This window comes from Lissotriton helveticus, chromosome 3_1 (genome assembly GCF_964261635.1).
Source record: "Lissotriton helveticus chromosome 3_1, aLisHel1.1, whole genome shotgun sequence".
Lineage (NCBI taxonomy): Eukaryota > Metazoa > Chordata > Amphibia > Caudata > Salamandridae > Lissotriton > Lissotriton helveticus.
The window spans coordinates 100,705,031-100,725,649 of record NC_136061.1 but is presented as its reverse complement, the minus strand read 5'-3'; positions in this window follow the sequence as shown (position 1 = coordinate 100,725,649).

Below are 20,619 nucleotides of genomic sequence, written 5' to 3'. Positions count from 1 at the left end.
TACATTACTTCTTCTCATTTTAAGTAACCTGATATTGTACGATTAGCAGGTGCACCCAATGTCTCAAGTTCCTTTTTATTTTTTTAGTATGTGATAGCAAATATATAATTTTGTGAAGAATCAGGGGCATATTACCAACAAGTAGCGATAATTATCGCTAAATAGGCTTAGCGAAGATTTTTTTATCGCTGCCTATAGCTGGATATGTTAGCGGAGAAAACATGCTATTAGCAATGTTTTTCTCCATTGTGCTAAAATATCCAGCGATAGCGGCGAAATGCGTGAATATCACTGAGAATACAGCGATATACACGCATTAGCGACAAAATGCTCTTAGCCATGTTATCCACCTCCCATTGGATAACATGCCTAAGAACTGGTCTGAGCAGGCGTTGGTTTTTGGCGATAGTGGGAATATTTCCATCGCTACGCCTGCCTTGCTAATAGCAGATAGCGACGTTAGCGACTGCTTTCAGTCGCTAACATGTTTGGTACGCCCACTTTGCATGTCATTAGCGATAAATATCGCTGCCATGCAAAGCGGGCCCCAAACCGCTCGCTATCGCCTAAAAGCTGTCGCTAACATCAGTTAGCGACAGCTTGCTAATAGAGCAATAGAATTATCGCCGCGTAGCGGCCGAAAACGGCCGCTAAACCGGCGATAATTGCCTATCGCCACCCTTGGTAATATGCCCTTCAGTTAGTTCTAATAAAGCGTTACACTTACGAAATTTATTTCACATTGACACATGTAAATTTAACATGTTAAAGGTATTCCATTTTTGGATTTTGCCTATGAGCCCTCTTCCTGCAGAGAGTAGATAGGCCGGGCACAGAGGGTCTTGAAACTCACCTTTAAGTCATCTTCTTCGAGCAAAGTAGGCAAGGTGGCCCAAGGAACATGATGGACATTGACAGAAGTTTCCAAGACTGAAGTGATCATTGCGACCAGGTGATCTATTACAGAGTCTTGATTCCTCTTCTTGGGGCCTCGCTGTGAATAATGTGGCTGTGCTCCTAGACACAAACAGCCACGTAGGCCACTGTTACTTCGACCTTGCTCAAAATCATAACATCAATGTAGTCAATATGTCAACTACCATAAAAAGGCCCTTGCTCTGAAATGGCAGAACTGGAATTTGTGAAGCAAATCTGCCTGTTCTATCAGCAAGTCTTGGTAATGAAGGCAATCTGTTATTGATGGAATGTTTTCAGCAGTGGCTGCTGCCAAAGTACAGTGGTGGGGGAAACACAGGGAAAATAATTAATAAAATTGGATTTACCTGCTACTCCCGCTGTTGCTCCCAATGGCTGCTGCTCTTAATGCCGGCCGCATCAGTGCTTCTCTCTTAAGGAAGTCTCTGGGCCAGCACAGGCTCCCAGCCTTCAAAAGAAAACTAATCTTCATGCGATTGGATACATGGTGATCCTTTGGTAGGACGTGATCATGATTTGAAGAAGCTGAGTTGTGTTTTGAAGGCTGTCCCCCATCTTTTTAGTCCTGAGGAAGACCCACTGAAATGCTTAGTTATTAACACATACCCATAGGGTCGAAACGTTGACGGCATTGTGTAATGTCCTGCGTCAGCTATCCTAAGACAAACAAATGAAGATAAAGGATGGTTTGAAAATAGTTTCTTGGGCATCAGATGTTTTATGTTTTCATCTTTGTATGTTCATTATGTTTGTATATATCGTGAATAGTTTGAAAATACTTTCTTGGGCATCAGATGTTTTATGTTTTCATCTTTGTATGTTCATTATGTTTGTGTATATCGTGAATTTCTCTGCTTATCACAATTACTGAGTTATGTTTTGTGTGTGTTATGAATGTAATATGAGCAGCTTATACACATAAAAAAACTGAAAGAAAAAATTGGTTTGCTAGAAGAAGTATTTGATATATGACGGTAAATATACAAAATCAGAAAAAGTTATTGTGTTGTGTTTATGTTTTTCAATTCATTTGTGTTCTCAAATTTGCTTTGACAGTTAATTTGTATGTATGAAAAGGTTGTCATTCGACCCTTTGTTTATTGATGTTGAAAGTCCAACATACTTCACAATTCTCCTTTAAAGAGTTGTGATACCCGACAGAACTATGTGTAGTGTATAATTATAAACCCAGATTCTGAGGGACACAGGGCAACCCCATTATATGTAATGCTGTTTTTGTAATGAAACCTGAATTACTAGGGATATGAGGCTGAACATTTTGGAGGAAAAATGTGGAGGAAAGGCTCAGAGTAGAGCTCTATACCATACCCTTGGAAGTTGCGTAACATCCATGGATCTGATGTTATGGAATGTCATTATGGAAGGAAGAAATGAAGATGGACCACTGCGAAAGGGGGGCCAGAAGAGAGACTCACCTGATTGGGTACTGTATCTGGAACCACTCTTTCTACGACCACAGAAGGCTCACCCTCTCTGGGAGTAGAATTGATGCTTTTAGTACTGGTGTGACAAATTTTAGGAGTCTCTGGAACCTTGTTTGTACCAGTTGTGTCCAGTTAAACCATTCCTGCCTCTACTGACCCTGGTGGAAACACGCTGCGAGTAATCTTTTCTCAGAGACTGCTGAAACTCATCAAGTGATGCAAAGGTCGACACATATTTGCTAAGTTCTTTCGTGAAAGAATCTCTGAACAAGAGACCCTCCGCCTTTATGTCAGAACCCATTGACGCAAGGTCGACTAGTTTAGGGTCCAATTTTAACAACTGTCCTTTCCTGCATTCGTGGGTCAAAGCAGAGTTTGCATTGCCAAGCAAACAAAAGGCATGTTGTACCCACTGGTAGAGGACTTCAGGTTCAATGGGAGAATTATCCAGCCTTGCAGATTCTGCCAAATCAAAAATCTGGACCAGGGTACCAACAATATCTAATAATTTGTCCTGGCAGGTGGACCAGTCTATGTCTACCCCTTTGCAAGGTTCTTTCCCAATCCTTGACAAGAAAGTTAGTATACAGGGATCAATGGCAGGGGTAGCAGTAATCTTGGATGGACGAGAGCGGCGGCGGCTTTCAGACCTAAGTTTGGCTCTTGTTTTCTTGTCCAGCGGTAAGCGTAGCTTAGAAGCCACGTACCCCCCCCACATGATCAGCGGGAAACCACTCCATGGAATTAGGGTGATGGATAAGGTTGAGATCGAACAAGGGACCCCTCTGAGTCCAACCCCTGCTTGGCCTTGAAGGGGTCTTGAGAGAAAAAAGGCCATCTTGTGCTTCTTAGGAGGAGGAGAGGCAAAAGGGTCCATGTCCCAAACTCTGTCCTTTTTCATGATCTGACTCCCAGTCACCCATATCATCCTCAGTACCAGGGATATGAGAAATAACAATAGGGGACGAAATGTGCTTTAACTTTGCTTTGCATTTGGAAGGAAACAACTGTAAATTAACATGATTTTTTATCCTGTTTATTCCCACCCTTAGCAGGAGGCCTGATAGGAACCACGTCCTCTGTCATGTGCGAAGAAACCTCACCAGTCGATAGCACAACATTATTAAACATTCTGGCTTCATTACTAGCCACTGGGGGAAACCCCATTGCCTTGCGCTTTGCAACATGAAATGCCGACACGCATCTCGAACTGCAATAAAATGGCTACCGCAGTCAGTGATGCAACAGTGCGTGAGGAAGGATAACGCTTGTGGCAATGCAGTAACGTGCGGACTGGGGCTAACAACGAACCAGCAAGATAAACAAACAGCAAACCGCAAAGGCCAACACAGTAAGTGTCAATTCTTAAGAACAATGCACTTAATAGCAAGATAAAGTAATAAGAAAATACTTATCTTGACTCCGAGTAGCAAGAAAAGGGAGCTATTCACAATCAAGCTAGGTATTATATGTGTTTCTAGGTGGCCATTGGCTGTTATCTGTACTACGTACTTTATCCTGTTGGCTGTGTTTCCTAAGCCTCATGGAATATGTAGTTTTTTGTATATACTTGACGGCTGCTCTTATACATAAAGCAAGAATTGAAACCATAATAGGAGCCTCTGGTCTTGCAATATAATTGGAGGTGCAGTGCGTGCACACCACCAGTAAACTTGTAATTGTGGTTTAAAAGTGTGTAATCTGCTGAAAAGTGCAGGTATCCTGACTTTCAAATCGAAGAAGTGCAAGTACTTTATACCTGACAGTACTGGGCCATTTAAAGCACTGATGCTATCATGTTGCATGTGTTTCTGGAGTGGTCAGTACCGTTTTCCTTCCACTCTCTACATTACATTCATGGTAAATGGAAGTTATTTTCCAGTGCCAAACTACAGTGATTAATTTCAGTTGATGGCCTCTTCAAGCAACTCATAAGAGAAGACAAGTGATTATTGTCTGCATCTATCTTAATCCACTACACTAATGAGGCACATCTTGTCGCAGAGTTATGTAGACAGCTCAAAATGTGCAGAGCTATTACTCAGCACTGCAGAGAAATGACAGTGCTTCATTCATTACCTACTTAACCTCAGAGGCCAATGTTTAGGAAATGAACAGGAGAACTTCCCAGCATGTCCGCAGTGAAGGTTGCAGAACTAGGACAAAGGCAGAAGCAAAGTTAATTCTTTCTCATATATATCCATACACACATACTAAATGCGTCTCTAACTTTCTTTTCATTTTGGATTTTTTAAGTATCTGTGATTGGAAAGAATAGCTCTTTTAAGAGTCAATGGGGCAGATTTATGTTGGTAATGCCCCACGTTTGCGTCACGCAACTGCGGCGTAAACGTGGCGCATCCCTATGACCAATTTACAACGTGACGCATCTAGGCAGATGCGTCACGTTGTAAAGCCCTGCGCCACATGTGGGCGTTCCGGCGCAGGGTGGGCGTTCAGGGGCAGGTGCGCCTCGCAAAAGTGGCTGAGTGAAATCTATAAGATTTCACTCAGTCACTTTCAGGCCAATGCTGCGTCAAAAGCCTGCGACTGCTTGAAGCAGGCGTAGGTCTTGACGCAGCATTGTTAAGATGGGGCACCCCTGAGCCTTGCTGGAGCTGCGTCGCGCTTGCGACGCAACTCCAGTAATGCGCCACCTTTACGGCACAGATGCGTCACGCATCTGTGCCGTTTTTGCCCCATGGTGCGCCGCATTATAAATGCGGCGCACCATGGGTGGCGGAGCTGTGGCGCACTGTGGCGCACATTAACTGGCGCATCCCTTGGGATGCGCCAGTTAACATAAATCTGCCCCTGAGTGTCCTGGATGAGGGGTTCACTGGCTGATGTAGATTTCAGTGTCACGAGGCAGCTTACATTAATGGGCCTCAGGAGGATATGCAGCAAGTGCTACAAGTTGATGTTATCGGGTCACGTGATGCTTGTGGTTTTATTGACAGACTTTGTTGTCTAGCAGCATTTCACCTGCTGATATTGTAAACTCTTTGGGCGATATGTATCAACATTCCGTTTTGCGTTTCCTCAATAGCGATTTTTAAGGAATCACTATTTAGAAATCGCAAAATGGTATGTATGTACAAAATCGCTTCTTTTTAGCGATTCCTTAATATTCCTTAATTTCGATTAGCTAATTGGTAATCGAAATTAAGGAATAATTTCCCATTCATTTCTATGGGCCAGGAGGCCCAATGGAATGAAGGGAAAATTTGCGATTCGCAATTTGCTATTCGCAAATTGTGAATATTTTCAAGGGTGCAGGGGTGTCCAAAGGACACCCTGTTGCACCCCTGAAATCTGCGTGGGTGCACATGTGGCGCACATGCATGCCCTAAGGGCATGTGTGTGCGTCACATGTCGCTTTGAAAAATTAAAAAAAAATTCTTTTGGAAGGAATTCTCAACTTACCACCAACTAGAAGTTGGTAGTAATTTGCAATTCCTTAAGGCCAATTTGCAATTTTTATTTGCTACTTACATTGCATTTAAGGAATCGCAAAATTTGACATTCCTTAAATGCAATCGCAAAATAAGGAATCGCAGATTTTGCGATTCCTTATTCTGAACCACGTTTTGTTTAATACATACCATTTAGCAAATTCGCATTCGCAAAGGCCGAAATTCTAGCTTATAATCGCAATAGCAAAATTATAGAGCACAGAATGCAAAGTTATGTTTGCTTAGAGGTCAAAACGGGATGAAGGGGTCACACATGGCAGCTCGGCTTATGGATAGATGAAGACAAACATTTAAAAAATACATTTCCTATTCATGACATTGAAAACTTAACATAGGTTCCTTTTGCCCAAATAGTGACCCTTATTCAGAAACAGAAACTTGCGCTTCGAAAAACAATTTAGTAATTTGCATTTACTCAGTTTCTCTCATAGAATATAATTAGCCTTTTCAAGCTCAGATGAAAACAAGCGTCCAACTCATCAGAAAACGAAAATGCCGCAGCATCTTTCAACCTCACCTGTAATTGCTCTAAGCAAGCGAATCAAGGGAAACTTAGAGTCCCTTCAAATTCCCATCCTCAACCTCATTCTTCTTTTCCTTGCACTCACTCATCCACCCAAACACTCTGGCACCTGCATCTGCCGTTACCCCGCTGGGAACGACCTCTTCCTGTCAAGCAACAGCCGCAATCCCTGCCAGGGTGAACTACAAAAGTCACTAAATTAACCTGTGCTTAATCCTGTGGTAGTTTGGTGCAAAAGCAGTCAGGCTTAACTTAGAGGCAATGTGTGAAGTACTCATGTAGCACACAAACAGTAAAAAAGTGAAAACCCCCACACCAATTTTGAACATTAGAGTAAAATGTAATAAATTATTTGACACCAAAATGGCAAAAAAATAATCAGTAGATCTGGAGATATGCAGTTTCTACGATTTGAGGTAAGTATAGCACCTAAAAGCCCACAGCACCACTCGCGGTTATCTGATCGTGCGAGACTGAATGGAAGTCACATATTCTGGCCGCTGCTGAAAAAGTTACCTTCTAAAGACCAGCCCGAAGAGTACCATTCATGGTGCAGGAGGCCGCAAGGAGCAGGAAAGCTTCGCGGATGGCCATTGTGTAGCTCAAAGAGCAGGCCAGACATTGCAAATGGTCGTCGTTGAAGCGTGAATATCATGCGGGCATCACGGATCGTTGTTGCTGGAGATTCGCATTGGTGATCACCTTGAGCTGGTGATGCCGTAATGTGAAGTGTATATCTTGCATTATCTGCCATCGCTGACAGTTGCTGTAGCGCCAAGAGTCAAGTTCGCCGGAGCTTCGCATTTGCGGTCAGCGTAGGTGGGAAGATCCTGACATGAATGTGCCCGTTTGTGGACGTGAAGAGACCAAACGTTCAGGATGTCTTCCTTTCTTCAGGGAGGAGCTCAGCTGATGCAACATCAAGGGTCCAGGTACTGAGGGGACCTCTTGGATCAGGAACTCACTTCAGAAGAAGCTGGTGTCGCTCAAGCAATTCCAGCTGCAGGTGCAGGCAGCAGGTCAGCTGGGCAGATACAGGGAGGCCTCTGGAGCTTGTTGTGTCCCTGTAGCTCAGAACAGGTCAGTTTTCTGGCCCGTGGAGTCACTTCAGCCTAGGATGAATGGTACAATTCCAGTCTTCCTTCTCAGAAGCTAGGGCAGGCCTCAAGCAGCAGAACAGCAGGGTGTCCTTTGTCTGTAGTATTCACAGGGCCAGGAGTGTACTGAAGAGTGGGGCTCAGGGTTGCCTTTTTATTCCTGGTGCTCACTTTAAAGTGGAAGAAGCTTCTGGAGTTTCCTCCTACAGAGGTGTCTAGGATTTCCTGACTCCTTGTCCTGGTCCCAGTCTGTCTGGGGGCATAATAGTCTAGTGTGAAGTATTGTGTGTATGAGCTGGGCCAGTGTGTTTTTTTCATGCAAATGTGGTAGGTGCCAACACCTAGACTCCACCATTATAATGCTGTCTGGGAGAAATACAAAAAAGCTAACCAACAACTACAAATCAACAAAGTATCCCACCCAATGGAAACAATTTATTGCATATAAGCACAGTTCTCTAGTCAGGAAGTCAAATCAGATGTTAATAACATGACTGGGAGCAATTCCTTTTTGTATGGAAAACTTGTTCCATGATTATTGTTTAAACCATATCCAGAGAGGGATTTGTCTCTTTGGTTTGCCCTGATGAAAGCCATGGACCCATAGGGCCATTCACTGGCTGAAACCTGTTGGCAATGATTGTAGGGTCATAGGACCATTGTATCCTTGGACACCCTATTATTTATTTTAATATCCGCCATTACTCCATATTAAAGGGATACCTGGAGTCTCTGGAGGATTTCTAATCTTTAACCCCCCTGGCCTTTTCTCTAAAGTGCTCCCTATAGTACGGTTGAGCCCACCCTGGCCTCTAGGAGCCAGGGTGAACTCGATGATGAAGCATGGCACTACTAGAGTGTGTGAGGGTTGCCATACAAAAAGGACTTGCTCCCAGTCATGTTAATAACATCTGTTTTGACTTCCTGACTAGAGAAATGTGCCTATATGCAATACATTGTTTCCTTTGAGTGGGATACTTTTTGATTTGTTGATACCTAATTGGGAGGACATATCCTCTCCTTTCCTCTTCCATTAGTGTGGAAGACCCTCTCCACCCTCCAGGCCTCTGGCCATTATTTGTATAACTAACAACTACACCTATTCATGTCACCCAGGAGCAAGTGGCAGGCCCCAAATGGCTGGGACAAGAAAGTGCCAACTTTCTAAAGGGTGGCATTTTCAGAATTTTAACTTAAAATCCAACTTTACCATTAAAAGTTTTATTTGTTAATACAAACATAACTTTCCTACCTGCTCCCAATCAAAAGTTAAAACGTATTACATGTACTAGGGTAACGCCGTATTAGCCTTTGGGAAATGGAGGCAATGCAGTAATGAAATATTAATGTAGACGTTTTTCATTAACAGGACATGTAAAACAGAAAAGTACCTGTCCAACGTTTTTAATGAAATGTGCCCTACCCTATGGGCTGTTTACAGCCTACCCAAGGGGTGACTTAGATGCATTAAAATGGAAGGTTTAAGCATGGCACATTTTGCAAGGTCAAAAAAGCAGTTTAAAGCTACCAACACAGACTACAATGGCAGGTCATGTTTAAAAAAGCCACTTAAGTGGGTGGCACAATATGTGCTACATGCCAACTAACAACATTCAATTTAAGGCCCTGGGTATAGATGGTACCCCTTTACTGAGAACATACAAGTACATTAAATGTGCCTATTGGGTTTAAGCCAACTTTACCATGTTTAGAGGAAAGAGTACAAGCACTGTAGCACTGGTTGGCGGTGATAAAGTGCACACACTGATAAGGTTGACAAAAACAAATTTAGAAAAACAGGATGAGTGAAGGTAAAGAGTTTGGGGGAAGACCACCCTATGGCTGGCAGGTCTAACGTGCACTGAATGTCGCAAAATGTGACATTTGTATAAAATATGACTTTTTCAGGTAGAATTTGAGAACCAGTCTGCTAATCTTAGAATGTCTTCCAACCTGGCTCCCATACCGAAAGCCGTGGGTGCTATGCGCCTCTCAAAGACTTGCAAGGCAATTGACGACACACAGGTCAGGGTTGCCTTGGAAGGCTAGATTGGATACCATATGGGTGTTGAAATTGGTTAGTCCAGGCATTGGAAATATCCTAATACTGATCAAAGACTTCCAAATGATTCATCTACTCGTCTAGTCTCCTGCTTTGTTAGGAAGCTTAGATACTCCAAAGGGTGAATATTCATCTGCACCTGATATAAGCAAGTCCACCTGTCCTGCTCAATAGAAATGACGTTCTCTAAGTGTATTATTGGTGAAATTCCTATGGTTCAAAGCCATGCCACCACTGGTCTGAAAAGTTTTGAAAAACTCTAGAGGGAATGACAACAACTTGAAAGGAAGCACCTTGAAACCCCAAACTACAAGAAACGATGATGAGGGTTATAGATGGAAATAGAAAGATGGTCATTATTCAGGTGCAGTTGAAATAACCAGTTGTTCGGCCACAGCAGATCTCGCAGAAGATGGATGCACTCCATCTTGAAATGCCTATACAACAGACAGCCACTCAACTCTCCCAAGTTGATTAGCGGTCTGAATCCCTTTCCTTTCTTCTTGACAAGAAATAGATTGTTTTTGGAAGCCTTTCAAATTTAAGAAGAAACTTTGGGTTGCCCCCTTATCTTCCAGACTTTGGAGCTCCAGTCCTAACACAGCCTCTAATTTCCTCAAGAAAACAGTAGGTCACTGTAAGAAATTGGGTTACTGGTTGAGGAGGGTGAAACCCTTCTCGAGCAGCAACCACAATTCGTCTCAGCGTGAAGTCACAAGCAACCCTAAATTAACCTGTGCTCAACCCCTGGGTAACGTAGCAATGTGCAAAGTATTTGTGAAACATTTCAAACAGTAACACAGTGACAACACATTACTAAAGGAGCCCACAATAGCATTAGAAAAATGTAGTGTTTTTTAACAAATAAACAAAGCCCAAAATGGCAAAAATAAGATTAGTGGAACCCGAGATATTGAATTTGAAACTTTTTTGAGAAAATTGCAACAAAAGGCATAAAGTGCCAACTGTGGATATCTGGTCCCGCCGGACTGGACTCAAGTCACAAGTTCAAGCTGATAATGATGTAGTATGGCCCTGGTATAGGGACTTAGTTAGGCCTGCTGAATAGAGTACATTAAATCCTGGGATGCAGAGGATCCTTGTCGAAGATGTGTCGTACAGCTGAAGCAATGTGTTGGTTATGAGATCCAAGGAGACTGCAGTGCGAGGTCCTGTTGGGTCGAGGATCCTGAAGATGTTGGTTTGCAAGGCAAAGTCCGGAGTTGAGGATGAGTCGCGCAGTCGAGGTGATGCGTTTGTTTCGATGAGCTGCAGGGCTGTGATTTGGAGTCAAATGCAAAAAGAACAAATGATGGACGGAATGCTGAACAATGTCAAGAACTTACCCCCTGTACAGAGATCTGAGTCTAAACCGATTGTTTTTTTGCTCACCACACCATTCCAATTTCGACCCAGACAAATGCAAATCAGTCCCAGCCTGAACTGTCAGGCCAGGTCTTCCAAGGACCAAAGACATGCATCCTAGTACTGATTTAGGGGTATCAGCCCTCATCAGCCAGGATGGCTTCAAGATTTTCAAGATTTGCCAAACCATCTTTAGAGCCTTACTCAAACTAGGGTCAAAATACCTATCATCAAGAATCATCCCCCGCATTACAACCAGAACCCTCAGATCAACGTCAGCCAACCTACTACTCAAACCTCCCAGTTGTAGATGCAAAGCAAGGGGAGGAAAAACAATGACTGTATTAGGTACCAGAGCCTGGAACCTACTGCCAATGCATCTGAGAACGCAAAATTATGAAAAATGATATAGGAAAGCACTAAAGACTTGGATTTTCGTAGCTTCAGATGAACTCTGCCTCTCTCTCATCTAAGTACTTCAGAGCATCCGCTCACCTCCATATCAGCTCCAGGATGCTCCTTTCGGAATGGCAGTCAGCGCTTTATAAATATCACTTTTCATTTCATAGCTTGACTCCAGTGGCATGGTGAGCACAGGACCCACATCTGGTCATACCCATCCCACTTAGGGTGACAAATGCAAAAACAACAAATAATGGACGGAATGCTGAACAATGTCAAACACCCATATATTGTTTTTCTGCTCACCAGGTCATTCTAGTTTGGACTTAGCAATATACAGATCAGTCATGAGCCTGCTCCCAATGGGAACAGTCCTGTAAATTATTCCAGTACATTTGTTTTGTGTTTTTAGTACTAAATAAAGTACTTTTGTTTTCGTAACCTAAAATACTGACTGGACAGTGAGCTGTTGACTTCAATTTGATGTTTGTTGAGTATGGAGTCTCTAATCCCACACCATCTTCCTGGGGAAGTTCTGGACTGCTTGAGTTTGCATCCCTGGGAGTCAGCTGCTAAAATGGTGGTCTTGGTGATCAGTCTTGAGTTCAATGATATGGTGAAGTGCTGGTCGTCACATAAATTGAGGCCAGTAACCCCTGCCTGCCCTGGGACTTATGAAAAAGTAAGCAGAAAGGGCATGGACAGATTTGCCACTCCTTCTAAAGGTGACCCTCCCTCAAGAGGGGAAGGGGGGCACGTGGGATTCTCTGGCTCTGTTTAATAACCCTATGGAGCTAATATTGTTGTGCCACGGTGTAAGGAAAAGCTGGAGTTGAGATAGTGCGGGCTGGCCCTGATCTCTAAAAATATTTATCACTAATGTACAGTGTTGGAGAGTTGACACAGTGGCAGCATCACATTTCTCAAACTAAAGGCTTAATGCTGCCCCAAAACAATATAATAACTTTGACCGAGAGGCTCAGATGTGCTTGCTTAGACTGCAGATTCTGATAAGACGATTTGCAGCAATTGAATTTGAGACACTTGTGATGAATCTGTTGTGTTTTTCTTCAAAGAACAAAACACAGGTGGTTTTCTTTTTCTATTGTACACACAAATGAATCCTTACAATATCATAGACGGGAAAACAGGAAGATTATCAATTTTAATTCGCAGAGGAGTTTTTGTGAATTTTCTTTTTTTGTTTACGTATCATGCCACATTGAACATCATGAGAGGACACAGTTTACTAACTTGGTGTTAAGGTTGAAAGGAATAGCACTCTTTGTGCTTCAGTGTCAAAGAGTATAGGACACCCTGGTACAGTCAAGGATGTAGTCTTGTAGGTTATAAAAGATGTAGGTTTATTAGGTTCAGACCAGTTTACAAGTAAATCAGGTAGAGCCCTACAAGGAGCAGCATCCTGCTGCTCAGCCCTTCTCAATCCAACTGCCCCCTCATCCAAGCACAAACACTCTTAACATTCAAACCATCCAATGACCTCGTTCACTGATTGAGCAGCAGAGATGTGGAACTCTGAGGAGGATGCTTAGTAACCGAGACAAGTCAATTCAAATAAAATAATCAACTCCTATAAATGTTACTTCTAGATTGACATCCAATCAAAAAAACAAAAGATGACACAATGTGATAAAACAGTCCTATGCAAATTAGAATACATAGATAACCATATCATGCAATCTTCAGCAAAACTAGGAAACTACACCAGTAGGTTGTTCATCTCACAACATCAAGGTGCAACACACATGTTCCTGTAACACGCCCTTAATCACTCAGGAGGGACAACACTAACATAAGGGTGCAATACAGATACCCCTACACAACATCTTTACCCACTCAAGAAGGAAAACAGAAACAATATCAATCAGTGTCTCTAAACACTTACAGCAGGACCAGGGACTTCACATCCTCTACTGCATCCACTCTCATGTCAGGACCGGGGACCCCAAATCCTCTACTGCACTTACACGACACATAAAGGACCAGGGACTCGACATCCTCTACTGCACTTACACAACGCATGGTAGGACCAGGTCTCACCTCAGGACCTCCGCAAAGGGTATCTCTCATACCATACCATAATAGGGTATCTTTAATCCCATCCCAATCACAGGATATCCTTAAACCCATTACATTCCCACTATCACTGGGAATCTCAGAAAAATGTAGCACACCACGCACGATCTCAAACACCTCCCGACAGACCCATATTCAAACCCTAACTAATTCCCATGCACAGGTAATTTCACAGTGTAATACTTTATGCAAAATGCAGACCTCATACAGTATAAGATACATTCACTAAACAGTATAAAAACGTTCACCCACACCCTGGCACACAAACAAAAAGAAACTTATGTAGCAAATTCAGTTCTCCATAAACAAAATACTCTTCAGCAGATACTTATGCTAGGCAAACATCAGAACACAGCAGCACATTTAGAGGAGTACTAAGGAATTAACAGACAAGCTCAATGATGATACAGCAAGAATTCCAGCACAAACAGTCAAAGTTCCTGGTCTTCACACTTAATAACAATGTCACTCAATATATACACCCTTTACCCCTTAGGAAGGATGGAAACTTGGCTAAACATTGCCCCCAAACCCTTAACCCCTTGGGAATGGTGGTAAAATTCACACATTACCTCAAAATCACTCAACCAACAAAAGCACACTCCAGGACCAACACGTCACAACATGGTCAAACTTTAGGACCACCATATCACCATACACACACTCCCTCTTCTGCATACCCAGCATGACTGGGAAGAGAATTAAGCATGGCATCAAAAACATAAACTGAGGTAACACATCAAGAAACCCCCCTTCCAGTGAGTGACATCTCACCCGTGGAAGAGGTGTGGAAGAGGTGTGGCGCCGCGGCCAGGGCGACTGACTCCGGAATCTGGGGATCACGGTTCGATCCCCGGCACCGGCGGCAGATTAGCCCAGCACCATGTGACTCTGGGCAATAGCTTGCTTAATCTTCCCGACGGCCCCCAGCGCCTAGAGACCCTTACGGGTGATTGTGCGCTTTACAAATGTGGATTTATTATTATTATTATTATTATTTACCCGACATCCAACTCTGAATACTAACAATAAGACAAACGAGAACAGTTTAATTCCTCCCCAGTTGCCACAAGAGGATCAGCGGTTGCAGTTCAGTGCCTTCAAAACTTCTTTGGTATGTGCCCCACGCATGTGGTAACCTATCGCCTAAGCTTCAAATACTTGGGCCACCACTGCCCCAAAGTGAGGTCGTTGTGGTGCGATAAGCATTATTCCTCAAACTGTGAAAGTCACTCATCACTGGAAAAAATCCCAGAGAAAATTCAACAACAGGGAGTCATTGTAATCCTGTCTGGTTTCAATAAAGTGGAGTGGCAATTTTCACTGATGCCAATATTCACTTACAGCTCGAGCTATCATCTGAACACAGGTAAAACCCCCCCAGTTTTACAACATATCTGACGCCCACCATACTCCTTTTGCAGTAGAAACCATTCCTTAGTGATCTCCACAAAGGTTAGTTTCATGCTGCCAGTTCCCTCACTTCATTACTTCCCACAATATTTGTATCACAGTGGAGTCTGTTGACTCCCCTCCGGCCTGACTAGCCAAACCATGTTCTCTTCTTGTACATACCAACTTCAATCTTGTTGATAACAAAGTCCTTTCAACTCAGCAGCAACCCTCTAGATCTGCTGCACAAAGTACGCTGGCCTGTTTAATTGCCCTGGACTGTAGGCTACCTGATGTACATAGACGCTGGTAGGGCAAACAGGCTCAATTCTTCATTATAGGCTACAAACTCTTTTTCTTGGTAATTCTCTAGTTTCTTCTTAGTTTCTTTATTTTCTTTTAAATTTGTTGTTCCTCACACATAGTTTTTTTTCTGCTCATCGCCACTGTTACAATCATGGATGTAGTTTTGTAGGTTACAAAAGAAGTAGGTTTCTTTGGTCCAGATCAAGTTACAGGTAAATCAGGTAAAACCCCACCAGGAGCAGCATCCTGCTGTTCAGCCCTTCTCATTCCAACTCTCTACTCACCTGATAGCGCTTAAATCTTGATATAATCTCTCTTTGAAAAATGTAGTAACTGTGGCACAATACACCTTTAGTTACCATTACCCTTTTCCACACCATTATCTATTATATTGGGGATGAATCTTTGCCACCATATTTAAACCAGAGCTCCTTCATTAACACAGGCAAGTAATTCTGAACCCATTGGACTTTATCACACAATGTGTATACTGTAATTACAAAATACCCATACAACTGCCTCCGACCAATACTCCCCAAGTAAGCGATCTAAAAGAGAAGGTCACTACAGTTGCTCTGATCAACGCCCGCTCACTTGGTAAGCATAGGCAAGAGATTGCGGATTTCATAACCGACACCACACTCGACATCCTGTTCGTCACCGAAACTTGGATGGACGAATCATCTGAGCCAGACCTGGCAATTGCAGTACCGGACGGATACAAAGTATACCGTCAGGATAGAGGCAGTAGAAAAAAAGGAAGAGGATTGGCAATTATAGCCAGAGAACAGTTCCCGGCCAGAACAAACCTAATTCCATCCACTTCTTGTGAAGCGATGCAGTTCGACATTAAGCTATCAGCCTTTTTTAATTTTAAAGGAATTTTGATATATCGCCCCCCTGGACCGAAGGCTGGATTCCTTGCTAGTATTAACACTATAATGGAATCAGTCGCCACTGAAAGCTCATTTACGGTCCTAGGCGACCTAAATTTTCATTTGGACAAAGATAACCAAGCTGATACAGCTATGCTAACCTCCGACATGGAAACATTGGGCTTAAAACAATTAGTCACTTCCCCGACCCACTCGGCAGGCCACATTTTGGATGCCATTTTTTCTAGCGTTGATGGTTTCCAAATAACCAACATCCTCCCTATGCCATGGACAGATCACCACGCTATACTTGCCAAGTTCATCACCAACACCTCTTCCAATAAAATTTCAGTCCCACCATCTCAAAAATCGTTCAAAGACTGGAAAAATATAAATCAGGATGACTTTAGCACTAGGCTGGATCAAACTTGCCCAGTCTTATCTGGCGAACCAAACTTGGCATTACAACAATTCCAGTCCTGGTTGGGTCAGGCAGCTAATCAGCTAGCTCCGATCAAAGTAATTTCTAGAAATAGAGCCAAACCCACTGCCCCGTGGTACACTAAAGAATTGAGGGCACAAAAACATACTAACAGGATCAAAGAAAGATTATGGAGGAACACCTACGACATAGCCAGCAAGATATGTTACAAAGAATCACTGGCACTCTATAAAGGTATGATCACAAAGGCAAAAAAAGCCTTCTATTCTGACCAAATTCACGAGGCAAAAAACTCAAGTAGACGATTGTACCAAATTACCAAACTACTGTCAGGTAACACCCCAGATCTTACCCCTCCTCCTTCACAAGCACTATGTGATTCACTGGCAACTTATTTCTATACCAAGGTAGACGATATCTACCAAACCTTTGTTACCAAACCACCTCTAGGGACAGGTAGCTCCCTCACGCCTCGTACAGAAAACATGTTCCCAAGTTTCCAGGCGGTAACAAAAGAACACATAAGAACAATAGTGTCCACAATAAAAACAGGCTCGGCCCTGGATCCTTGTCCTTTCTCAATTCTCCCGCCTGTAATGGACTCTATTATTCCAGCACTTACCCAAGTCTGTAACTTAATCATGCTCTCAGGCATATATCCAGACCCGCTAAAAAACACTTTATTAAAACCTTTACTAAAAAAACCCTCCCTTGATAAACAAGATCTGAAAAACTATAGGCCCATTGCGAGTCTCCCTTTCGTGGCCAAAGTAGTAGAAAAGGCTATGAACGCCCAGTTATCCGAATACATTGAAAAACATCATAGATTGGATGACACACAATTCGGTTTTCGGAAACATCATGGGACGGAAACAGCCTTGATAAAGGCTGCTGATGACATCAGGACAATTAGGGACCAGGGGGTAACAGCGATTCTGGTAATGCTGGACCTGTCTGCAGCCTTCGACACGGTCGACCATACCATCTTGGTCGACCGTGTCGAAAAGATCGGCCTGTGTCACTCTGCCAAAGACCTGCTTGCATCTTTTCTAGTGAATAGAACGCAAGCGGTCACCCTAGGACCCTTTCAATCGACACCACAATCGTCACCATGTGGAGTTCCTCAAGGCTCATCCCTCAGTCCGACACTTTTTAATATCTATGTGTCGGACCTTGCTAATGTCATCAAAGCACATGGGATGAGCCTAACCTCCTATGCTGACGACACTCAGTTGGTGCTAGCTATTAAAGGTGACGGGCCTCAAATAGCAAAGAAATTTAATAAAGGACTGCAAGACATAGGAGAATGGATGGCCAGTAACTGTTTAAGACTGAACTCAGATAAAACTGAGGTGGTCATCTTTGGACCCCTTTTCCCGAGTTGGCCATTAAACTGGTGGCCAGAAACTTTTGGCACCCCTCCAAACCCCACAGCCAAGGTCAGGAACCTGGGTATCATCTTTGACGATGGACTAACTTTTATGGACCACGCTAAAAAAACAGCATCCACAGCTCATTTTAAATTAAAGATGATTAGGAAGATTCGTCCGTTTCTCCCGGAAACAGCTATCAAAACTCTGATCAGCTCATTAGTACTGTCCACTCTGGACTACTGCAACGGATTATTCCTTAACGCACAATCCAGAGTCATAAGGAAACTTCAATCCATTCAAAATGCCGCAGCTCGCTTACTTGCGAGGAAAACAAAGTTTGAGCCCACATCAAAAGTCATAAAGGAATATCACTGGCTTACAATTAGGAATAGAATACACTTTAAATCCTTATGCATAGTTTACAAGGCTCTGAATGATCAAGGTCCATATTTTCTCAAAGAGCAACTCCAACACTATAAACCAAGTAGACTGCTCCGATCAGCCACCCTCCAGCAGCTAACTGTTCCACGGGCTAGAACAGTTTCTTGGGGCGATCGCCGCTTTTTGGTGGGTGCCCCGAAACTGTGGAATACTCTCCCCCAACATATCAGGCAAAGCCCTTCCCTCTTCCAGTTTCGTAAACAACTAAAAACTTGGCTCTTTGAGCAATAATCTTCCACCATGATCTCCAGTTTCCCAATGAAAAATAGGGCAGTTTTAGCGCCGAGACGCCTACGGGTATTTGTTGCGCTTTAGAAATGTCAAAAATAAAATAAATAAAATAAATAAAGTAATCAAATGCAAGTACATATTTTAGTCAATAATGACAGTTGTGAGTAGTTTTTAAGGGATTTATGTTCTAATTAAAGTTTAAGATTCTCTGTCTCTTCATTCATTATCAGGTATCAATAAGGTTACAAAACTGATAATATAAAAATAAAGTTAGTACAGAGCATATCATAAGTTGCATTCAGCGTGTTCAATAAAGGAAAGAATTCCTATTCTAAGAAAGTGTGGTACAAATGATATCAGTCAGAACTCATGATGAGTTTAAAAAACTAAAGCAAGAGTGAGATTAGCATGAAGCTAAATCAATAATTAATAATTGCAGAATCTCCTGTTAAAAGAAATAAGGCATAGAACAAATAAGCTTTGGCAAAGCCACTTAGTCAAAGCATAAAGCTTGGGGATTTTAATAAAAGTCAGAATGGAACAAAGCCTGCATTTAGTCTGCCTTCGCCTGCGTCTGTTCTGTTCTCCCTCAAGATTTGCCCTCTCTTCCTCTGCATAGCATCTGCAAATCACATCTGCTCTGCTCCCTTCAGTTCTGGATCGAAGTCCAAACTCCTCTGCAGGTCTCCTTCTCCAAATCTGTCTGAGTCTGCCTCTCGGCAAAGGTCTGAAGCTCTTAAAGTAGGAAAACTGTTTATAATTCAGAGAAATGTTACAAAGCATGTGGCATGACCTTCTTCTGCATCCAATTGGAATCCGGCATTCTCATCTCCACCTCTCTGCACACATCATCCATTAGGCAGGGGAAATCTTCCCCACAACATATTCTGTATCTCATTTAATATAACTCCAACTCCTAATCTTCCTTTAAAAACATTTTGTGTTAACTAAACACATAACGTTAGCTGCAAAAGAACTATGTAATTTAAGCAAAAATCATTAAAGCATAACATGGTAATGCACTTTTAAAGTATGTATGTTTTCTATTCTATCCAACACAAAGAATTAACTGAGGCTTTGTTTCAACATTTCCAGCAACTAAATAGATAAAACAGGTTATGTGCTGTAAATTATGCCGAGGCTTTCTTCTTTCACAGGAGAAGCAACATTCCCCTCCTCATCTCAAAGGTCAAACTTGAATTCTCAGAGCAAGATAAATCATGAGCTGCTTTCTGTGTTCTATACTTTAAATTGTTGTACTAATTTAGTACAAATTATGTTCTACTACTGCACACATTTAACAATTTTGCTAATTAAAATCACAATCTATAGTGAGGACAAAATCTAAATTAGTCACATTAATTCAAACTATGAATTAATTGTGTAATGTTTTACATGATTTATTAAGTAGAAAGAGTCTGATTCCAGCCTGTGACTATCAGAGCCTCATATTTCATTTTACAGCACCAAATGTTTGCGTGTCACTTTTTTAAAAACTTTTTATTGGCATTTATTAGAAATTACATATTACAATGCAATTAACGTGTTACAACATTGCTTGAACAGATGGTACAGTGCAGCACAAGACTTTTCCTATAGCACCCTCCATCACCCTCCTTCACTCCAGATTTGTATTTTGAGTTATCCTTGTCGGCCCATGCACCACCATCGATAGGGAGGTGCAAATATTGCCTCGATATACATTCCATTTCCCCCATACCTTGTCCCACTTCTTAGGCCATCCTCTATTTGTGTAGAATTCGTGTTCAGCCAACAAGCATCAATCACCATCCTGTTCCCATTCAGCTATAGTTGGTGGCTCAGGGACCCCCCATCAACGGCCTATATTACGCTTCGCTAACATAAAGCCACTAGCTGCCCATATTTGCTCCATTCAATTGAAGTCTGCGGCATCACATGTATTGAGCACATCTTGGGCATAGTTCTAAGGCTATCCCACAGACCTCTCCGACCACCCTGTTGACCGCCTCCCAGAATGACTGGATCAAGGGACATTCCCAGAGTATATGATAAAACATGCCTGTCTCCCCGCATCTCCGTCTACAGTCTGCGGAGATACTTCAGCCCATCTCAACCGATGTAGTACATGAGATTTATGTGGGGTGCAACGTTTTTAATTGGACCAGCCACAGTAG